The sequence below is a fragment of the Lycorma delicatula genome, chromosome 5 (assembly GCF_047948215.1).
Source record: "Lycorma delicatula isolate Av1 chromosome 5, ASM4794821v1, whole genome shotgun sequence".
NCBI classification, from domain to species: Eukaryota; Metazoa; Arthropoda; class Insecta; order Hemiptera; family Fulgoridae; genus Lycorma; species Lycorma delicatula.
This window is the reverse complement of record NC_134459.1, coordinates 14,944,399-14,954,847: the sequence shown is the minus strand read 5'-3', so window position 1 is coordinate 14,954,847 and position 10,449 is coordinate 14,944,399. Positions and strand designations below refer to the sequence as shown.

Below are 10,449 nucleotides of genomic sequence, written 5' to 3'. Positions count from 1 at the left end.
GGGAAAACCAAATATGTTACAAATGCCCCAGAAATATTTCTGAACGTGGGTCACCGCCATGATAAAATAAAATAATAAGAAAGGGATGAATTACCTTCTGAAGATTTAACACTGACGATGCTGGTAAGGCCAAACATGTATGTTCAATGACAATAGACATGCTTTTGTAGTTTGACAACTACAAAGCACATCCAACAGAATTATCGTGTTTAGAGCCATCTTATAAACTATAGCATCCGGATTCATATTATTTAAAATAATATAAAATTCTTGTCGTAAGATAATCTGATTCGTATAACTTTTTATGATATTGACAAAAACTAAAACAGTAATTTATAAAAAAAGGGGAGTGAGAGAGCTGCCAAAGAGAATAATATTGAGATCTGTAGATAATTATATATCTATAGAAACCTAGGCGCTAAGCTGATGCCTAGCATGGCACTAGTCTGGGGTGTTCCTCATCTTGATTACGATGTGGGATGGAGAACACCATGTCAAAGGGGTTGGATAATTTGGTTGCACTTTAATTTAAGCTACATGGGAGCACATCATTCAGCTTGTCTATACCAAAGAGTTGGCTTACTACTGTTCACTAAAATACATACAACAGTGCTTGAACCAAACACACCAGTAGCACAATGGGCAAATGAATAATGGACTGCAGTGAGCATTCTCGTTCGAGCGGTGGCTAGTGCAGACAAATAAGCCACACAGGGACGGACCAGAGCTTGGTAGAATCGTAACATTCATACTTGATCAGCCATCCAACGAATATTAGACAGAAGTCTCAGCATGTCTAGCATTTTTACATATTTTACCTTCAGCTCCTTTAAATGTGACAATCACTGGTCAAAACAAAATCTTAAAATTCTTATCTGGGTGCATGGTTCACCACATAAAAACAGATGAGGTCAACATCTTCCCTCAACCGAGAAAAGCAGATGCATTTTGTTTTCTCTGGGAAAAGAGGCAATGTTTTAATAGATCCCTTCACAAAGATCATGGTTGTTTGCTGTGTTAATTGGTGTATTGAATTTTATATGATAGCGATTGATTGAAGTCGTTTTCAGTAAACCAGTATTGGTCTTAGTAGCAGAAGTAACCATTCTCCTTGCCTGTGCTCAATGTTGCAATAGCAGATGTGTGGGACTTTACTTAGTCTAAAAGATCCTTTACCATTTTGGTTAGTTTTTTGTACAATGAGTATTCATTCTCTTTTTGTACATTGTTAGAGAGAGCCTGGAAGAGACTAACACCAGGTTGTACAAGATTCCTCATGCTGGGTGATTTTCTGTATTCCTCATGAGCCACAGAAAAGGACAATTTGTGCTCAGTACAGATGTTTAATACAGGCTTTTCTTCCTTATAAGGGGAATATAATCAAGACCTTGCCAAATGTGGACCTACACATTTAAACATTTTTCTATTTCAGCTCATGTACTATCATCATGTCTAGTACACCTGCAACGCGCAAAAATTTGTTCCTTCATCTAATCAATTTTGTTCTGAAAAAACTCCTGACACTGAAACAATGTCTGGGGTTTGGTATACATAATTGCATATGGACAGAGAGGTAACCAACTTTTATTCAGTCAGAGTAGAAAAAGCAAGGATGTTGGCACATCAACACCATTCTCCTTCATAATGTTCTAGACAGACATGACTGACAGCAGTAGCAACTCTTCTGTAATTTCTGGGAACTCAATGTCACGGCAAAACATCCCTTCCATGCTGAAATTTAGCGCCTTATGGGGCTTTCTTTCTTTTTTTTCTGTTTACCTCCGGAACCACCATAAGTTATTACTTCAGAGGATGAATGAGGTAGATATGTATGAATGTAAATGAAGTTTAGTCTGTACAGTCACAGGTCGACCATAAAAGAGGTTCTGGAAACTCACTGCAAAACAACTTACGATTGATAACACAAAGATAGCTAGCTATAACTTCTAGTAATGTTATCTATTAGCTTTATCAGAAGTTAAAACTGTCTCATGATTACTTTGATTTATTTTACATATTTCAGGGGACTTTATTAGTTTGCAAATGATAAAGCTATGGTTGAGGTGCAGCAGCTAACTGATAAAAGATTAACACTCTAAAAATTAATAATAGACTTACGGCCAGACTACATAATGTGGAACAACATTCCCAGTACGATGCACTAGATATTCACGGTGTACTTGAACTGCCAAATGAAAATATATGCACAATCGTTTACAAAGGTAATAATAAGATATTTACTACTTTACAACTTGATAAAATGCTTTTATAGATAACTGCTAGTGTCATCGTAAAAGGAAGGAGATTTAAAGTCCAAAACATATTACAAGTTTGTCAGGAGAGCAGAAAGGAAAAATTTTATGTGGCAGGGAATGATGAAGTTCAATTCACAATGCAATACACATTAATCTGCCTATCGACAACCCAATTTTAATTTTTTTAATGCCTCCTAGAAGGAAGTTCTGTTCAACAACCATTGTGATCATGACCAGATATTTTAATTCATTCTCATATGATTTTTAACATTTTCAAAAAATAAGAGGATGTTCTCAAACCAACTGTCCTCACAGCATTCTATAAATTTTTATATCACTCAAAAAAGAAATTAAATATAATTTTTCAGCAAAAATATTATCCATTTGTTTCAAATAGATGAAAGCACTTACTTATGGTATTTATTGTTAGTTTTACAAGTTAATGCATACAGATGTATAAAAAATTTAGTAATTTCATAGGAATAATGTAGAAATATATCACATGGATGATTATTTTCAATGCACATATTAAAATGTTGAAGTACAAAAAATGTCATTTCACTTTTGTAGTGTTAAAGATATTTACATTTAACAAACATTACTTGGATTCAATATTTCAAAAATGTGAAAAATCTGCTTAAACTTATTTTAACCTGAGGAAATATAATCCACCATTGTAATCTTGAGTAGAATAAATTGAGTGTGGAATAGAAATTTAGAATATTAAAAAAGTAACATTTTCTTCTCTAACCAAAGGATTTAAGAACAGCCACTATTTATCTTGGTCTTCCTTTTCATTTAAGAAATTGTTAATGGGAAACATTATTTAATAATGTTAAAAAAAGAAAAGAATTAAGCAACATATTCTGCAAGAAGGAGAAAACTAAGATTGATTTAGTCCTTCACAACAAAGCTCATTCTCACACTGTCTGTTTTAACAACTGCCAAAAATACCACCGATCTGCCACATTAATAGGAATTAACTTTCAGAATAACAAAAACTCTCCAATGCCTAAGCATAAATAACACTAATTTTTCCACATCAACTACTTTTAATAATGAAATTACAGGCTAGTAAATATAAATAACTGTTAACCAAATAAATTGCAACATAATGGAAATATTTTATTCACAAAACTTAGTTAATTCAATCTCCTCCAATTTTATGTTTGTAAACAATCTTCTTCAATTTTCTCATGTTAAAATTAAGCTGTAAAAATGTTTTGTCTTTCAATGAAGTATCTATTACCTGTAAACAAATAACATAAGAAGTAGTCATATAAGTATGTTGGTGAATCTAATAATTTTAATACATAACAGATATTTTGAAGTTTTAGTTAACGATTTGACTCCATTACAAGGTGTATAGAATTTATGGCTCCTAACTTAACGAAAAAAATCAGGCACCGATGATGCAGTAGTTTGAAAAACAAAATTAAAGTAAATGTAGAAGTAATTAAAATTAATTAACAGCAAAAAACTTATAAAAAAGGGTAAATTATATTTTAAAAATGCACAAATTTATTATAAAATATAGAATGGAAATCTATAGTAACAGTCATTGTCAAGATTTTGGAAAGTTCTCAAATTGACAAAGGAAACAAGATTATGTTTTAACGTATTCATATTGCTATTTGATGCATTGAGACGAACGACTTTTAACTTTTTAATACTCTCAGTAAAATGTGATTTGTCCAAGTCTGAAAAATAAGTGGTGTCTCAGCTTTGATTTCAACGTTTAAAGTAAACCTGAAGAAACTGTTTATTTCTTCGGCTTTGGGAAGAGGATGTAGATTCTAGAAGCCAAATCTCATGAATATGGTGCAAGAGGAAACATTTTGAAATGTAGGTTGTAAAGCTTTGCAGCAACAATCTGAGATGAATGTTCAGATGCATTACCGTGGTGAAAGAATATTTTCATTTATATAATTCATGTTAAAATAGTACTTCAAAAGCAATCTGGGAAAATAATAAAAGAAGTTGGGTAAAACACATTTTGAATGAAATGCATTAGGCCAAACTTAATTTGAAAATGTTGTTTATTAGGTAGTACATTTTTAATACTATTCAAAAAAACTCTGTAAAAACATAAATTATATCAAACAGGCCTGTAAAACAATTCATATTATTTGCGTATGAAAAAAATAAAAATGAAGGGCAAGAAAATGTCCTAAGTTTTAGAATAATAGGCCAAACAATTCTTCAAAATCTTTGTTTTAAATGTGCATATCACATCAATCACAATTTAGACAGTTTTTCATCAGCTGTTGGATGACCAAAAATTATTTCTTTGTATCACTTTAATTGTTCACCGGGCTTGCCAGCCCGGTTCTCACCAAGTATTTTTATAAGAAGTTTGTCGACATCATTTTTCTTCTCACTATTGATTAACATGAATAGACACATTTTCTAGCTGAATTTTGTTAAAAATAATGTTTCCTTTTTTCCTTAATGAAATTTATGGTTTCTTAATCCTTTGACAATAGCAAATTTTTGATTTCTAACAGACTTTCCTACTTCAACAATCTTTTTCCTTTTTTTTTACAATTCTTTTGATCAAATTCCCTTCTTTAATTTTTATTGGTATTCTTCTAAACTTAATGATAAAATCAGTAACTTTGTAATACATACTTAATTGTTTAGTTTTGAAAAGATTCTAACCTAATAATACATGCATTTCTTGTTCATTCACGATTTAGGTTTCTTCTTAATTTAAAATAAAAATTTTATTGATGTATGTTCAAATGGAACAAACTCAAAACTGATTCAAATGATACACCATTCTCATCTACTATAACCTTCACACATTTGATTAACGTAAGATGTTAAAATAACATACAATCACAACAATACATACAATTCATAATTCTTTTCCATAAGCTTCTTAAATAATTTCCAGAGTTAATTTCACCTAAATACAGTACTCTTCAAGAACCTTCATTTTTTTAAATCAAAAAACTGCAGCAAAAGTGAAACAAACTCTCTTACCTAGTCGTCAAACAATACAGAATGATGCACAGCAAATAAAATATTATTTTTAAAAAACTCCACTATTCAGCACCACTATCAAAAAATCAAACCACACATCGACATGCTATTTCAAAAACTTTAATTTCTTGTCTGAACAAACCTCTTATATTAGGTGCCATACCAAAAAGGTTATAGTAGGTGACTAAGCATGTTACTCGTAACTTATAAATACCGCTCTTTAAACAGGCATAGTCATTCTCAAGTAAACAATCTCATGCCAGGCGTACTAAGAAAGCGGAAGTTGCCTTCCACACTGAGCCAAACATACTGTTATATACCGGGATGCCAACATATATTTTTAAGATGGCCACTGAACACTGTGATCCACATATATGATAATGAATTCACTAAATTTATACTTCCCAAAAAAATGCATTAATGTATTCAGGTAAGATTGTTTTTTTTTATATTTATTATTGTTGTTGTAACAGTAAACTCCTTCTAATTCATCATCTATCCTGTGCTTATATATTTTTTTAACATACTCTTTTATATTTTACATGGAAATTAACTTTTATATATAATATTTATGAACAAACAATAAATGAAGGTAAAATTCAGAGGTGAGCTCTCGGAACGATTTGAGATCAAAACAGGACTATGCCAAGGTGATGGGCTCTCACCAAAATCAAAACAAACTGTCTTGATTTTGCCAATACTTGGCTCTGATAAGCAAATGAAATCGACAAAGGTAAATCACAGATATATGAACTTTAATAGATTGAAAAAAAATTGGCCTCAAAATATCATTCAAAAAGACAAAAATTATGCTCCAAAAACCAAAATGATTAAAAGAAGTAAACATAAATGTAGTAAAGTCAAAATAGTAACCCGATTTAACTGACTTGGAGAAATAATAACAAACAACCTAAATGAAAAAAACTTCAGTCCAAACAACAATAACTATTATCCTGGTACACCTGAAGTAAAAAGGAATATCCATAAACGCAAAAACAAGATACAACACATTTATAAAACCGGAAGCCACAAATGCAGCAGTAACAGTTCTACTTGAATGAACAATCAAAGACCCAGAAAAATGAAAGAAGAATTGGAAGAATCTGCATCAACAAAAAGTACCAGAAAGAAGGTACTAACAAAACAAAGGTGATGGTTCGTGCCTGACAACGTCATGTGTAAAGAGTTAGAACCCATCACTGATACATCTCAACTCAAAAAAAACTCCAAGACAGAATGCAGATGGATCAGAGAAATAAGAGAGGATTTGAAGGAAATTGACCTTACACTAAACAGACAAGATAAAATTAAATTAAAAAATCACAGATAAAAACACTCACTTCACATGAAAGAAATACACAACATAAATATTTCAACACCTGAAAGGGCACGGAAATTGGAAAGAATGAAAGAGTACTGGGAGAACTGCAAAGCCCAAAAATTCCTATCGAAGAGACTTGGATAATTGACTGTGATCCTGTGCGATCGTAAAAGATAAAAATAATAATATTTATGAAAACATTTCTTGTTTATGTATTGTATCACAATGTTATAACAACATTATGTCATAACATAAAAATGTTACGTTTATGTATTAGTTTATAAAATGACTTGATCATTGAAGTCAATTCAAACTAAAATATAATTTAATAAAATGATCATATTTTATTTAAGAGTACTTGTGTTTATGGAAAGTGACAAGTTTACATCAAAATTAAAAAGTAAATGTTATTAGAACACCTGCAATTTCAAATATTTAACAGAACAGAAGGACAATGATATTTACGCTGGATAAAGAAAGTTCTGAGTCGAATAAAACTTTTTTTTTCCAAAATATGGTACATTTATAGTCAAAACAGATGAAGTTAATAACATGAAAAAAATTGCTTTTCATTTTATACTGAAAACAATTTTCATTTAAAAGTATAAATTATAAAATTATGAAAAGTAGAAGTTATAAAAGTTTTTAACTTATTGATTTTTTTTAAAGAAATCAGACAGAATCAAAGGGTCAAACTGCTAATGTCTACAATATAAAATAATGACATATGCTTCTGAAGTACAGGAGCTTAGTAAAAAAATTAAAAAAAATTTAAAAAGTTTTTTAAATTTCTATATTTTCAATTATTCAATTGCTTATAAAAAAGCTAATATTGAAAAATTTTTCGCAGGCTGCATAAATTCATTACACGGGCCCTCTGTTGGCCATGGGCCAGGCCTGGGTTAAAGTATGAATTCTCACAGAAAGCCTTCACTTTCTTTCAAATGTCTACCGCAGTCATATTTCTGTTAATATGTTGATTGCAACACATTGTTACAATCTTTTTTTTTAATCTCTACACCTTTTTGCAAACATTGTATTTTTTAAAGGCAACTAAAGTTTTTAATGTTGGACATTTCTTGAAAGCATTGTATGTTTTTTTCTTTTTTTGATCACTTCACAAATCTCATTATTCCACCATTCACGGTGGTTTCCTGGGTTCCCAGATGTTCTGTAAATAAGTCTTAAAGCCGAGTCAAATATAAAATCAGTTATTGTGATGACATCAATTTCAATAACTCTAGTTTTTTCTGGGAGGTTTGTGTTAGCAATGAAGCTTGTTCAAGCTGCCTTGTTGAATAACCATCTTTTACAGACGGGATTCATTTTCATTAGAGCACCAGTTGAATTTGCACAAGTTGAATTTCCAAAAGTGGTCACTTTTGTGAAGGTTTTTTCAAAACCTTGAAAGAGAACTTTGATGCAATCGATGCAACTATAAATCTATGCAGGATTTCATTAAGCTTCTGGCATTAAAACAAGTTCCTGAGCCATTATTTAATATAACTATTTCAGTATTTAAAAGGAGCCTTTCCAACTCTCTTCCTCGGGGATTTATTCAGTCTAATCCCCAAAGAGCATTATGTGCATTAGTTACCCATTAGTAATAGGGTAGTGGGTGGAAGAAGCTGGGCAATTAATTGCATTATGTCATCCTCTTTCCAGTGAAAGTTTGGTAAGTGTATGTTGCAGAGAGTAATCTAATGGGTACTTCATTCTGATTGTGACCTCTGACCCTTACACTTGAAGGTTGATCTCACAGATGAATATTACACTTTCTTAATTTAAAATATCATCTTGGGGAAAATGGGTTTCTTACAGATATATACAAATAGGGTTCAGATCGTTTAACAATCATAGAAACTCAAGGACTCAAATATCCTTGATGCTTCACTGCAAATCAATTTATTTATGTAAGAGATTAATTTCCGACTTTGCCTTTTGGCCAACCCTTTATCTTCTTCTCCATCCTAAAAATTGCTTCATTGTCTAAAATTATGTGAAAAAGGAGAAACAGTCACCCCTTATGTTGTTTTAAATGGTCTCTCTGGTTTGGTAAGTAAGATCACCTGAGAAGAAAATGGCATCAAAGGCTCTTTAGAGGAGGTTCTCAAAAAATTACTTTCATAACTGGTTCATCTGGTGGATTATGTACCTGAACCTTAGCCTCAATTTTATATGGTTTTTTAGTCTGTCAGATGCATTTTTATTTTCTTTCAAAAGAATTTTAAATTTACTCAAACAACCATTGAATGTATTTGTAAAGTTTCTCATGTAAGTAAATACTCAGCAAAACTTCCCATTTGAGAATCAAGTGAATTTCCACTAAAACCTCAAACACAAGAGTGAAGAAAACACGCAAGAAAATGATAAATGGAATTATTTACAGTAATGGTTATTAAGCTTCTTATGAAAAGTCACAGCATTTCGTTCACCAAAAAAACATAACTAACATGATAACCAGTAAAACAGCTTCGTTATGTAATTTTCTTTATATAATGGTTACTTTTTTAATGTTTTTTTGGTAGTTATGATTTTTTTTATTGAGCTAACACATAACTACTTATTTCATGAAAAATAATAAAAGGCTTATCTTCGCTAAATTACCACCTTCCCTCATAATCACCAGGTACTAAGGTCTGAGTGAACTCTTCTAGTTAACAGCTCTCTGCAAACTCCTTGCCTCATTATGAACACGTGTTATTTAAACCTCTTTTTTCTTTTCACCTCTGACAACACGGCTGGTTCATAACGAGAGGGTTTACGTGTACCCTAAGTTACAATAGATTGTTCAGCAATGAAAAATTAATAAACAAGAAACTGAATGTCATGACACAAACTCCAAACAGTCCTTTAAAGAATTAAAAAGGAAAATAGAATAACAAAACAAAAATCTATCGACAAAAATTGAATATACAAGAACAACTTTCCCGAAAATATTAATAAAAAAGAAATCTATGAATTTAAAAAACAATTCACCAAACTAGAAGAAGAAAATAAAGAGAAAGAAATAAAAATGCAAGAAACGTCAGATAGAATCAAAATATTCTAATATAACCAACAAAAAACTAATCCTCATATAAAGAAGCAAAACAACAAAAACCTACAACAAATTATTTATAAAATAGAAAAGAAACATGATGAACAAGTGGGGGGAAAAGACATAGAGGAAATCTACAGACACATGCCCAATAAAATAAATTAAAGATAAAGAGAAGGAAATATCATAGTAAAATTCATATATAACTCAAACAAGGATTAAAATTTATAACTAAAGAAAAACAATTATAACAAATTCAGATGTAGAGAACAAACTGGATGAACAGAATATTTGTTATGCATGAAAGCTTCACAAATCAATAAAAAAAATTCTTTTGGGAAGGAATCCATTTAGTTCTTCAAGGAAAAGTCCTTTTTTAATGGTCAGGACTATGAGATACAATAGATCATATCTCAGTCAAAAAAGAGGAATGGAAATGAATCGACAAAAAAAAATATGTATCTATAAACCAAAGATTTACTTACATCAAAAACTTTACAAATCAACAAAAAAGATTTTTCTGGAAATCAAAACTATACATCTGATAAGAACATATAGTAAAACCATCTCCAAATCCAACTAAATCCAAATATAATTTTTATATAAAGCAAATAAAAGCTTAAGGACCTTTTTCAGTAAGTGGGTACAACCTTTTTCTTTTTGTTTTTAAAAATAATAAAAACATTTTTACATTTATATAACAATAACCAAATAACATTTTTTTAAATTTTTTTTTTTTTTTTTTTTCTTTTTGTCTTCAGTCATTTGACTGGTTTGATGCAGCTCTCCAAAATTCCCTATCTAGTGCTAGTCGTTTCATTTCAGTATACCCTCTACATCCTACA

General features: G+C 30.7%; 1 long non-coding RNA gene across 1 annotated transcript in view; it reads right to left on the bottom strand.

Annotated features, from left to right (window-relative positions):
• Positions 1-3,345: 3,345 nt before the first annotated feature.
• LOC142325830 (uncharacterized) overlaps positions 3,346-10,449 on the bottom strand; it is a 95,581-nt gene continuing 88,477 nt past the window's right edge. The window contains exon 3 of the long non-coding RNA XR_012756598.1: positions 3,346-3,504. This is a non-coding gene — a long non-coding RNA (uncharacterized LOC142325830). The remainder of the gene's footprint in view (positions 3,505-10,449) is intronic.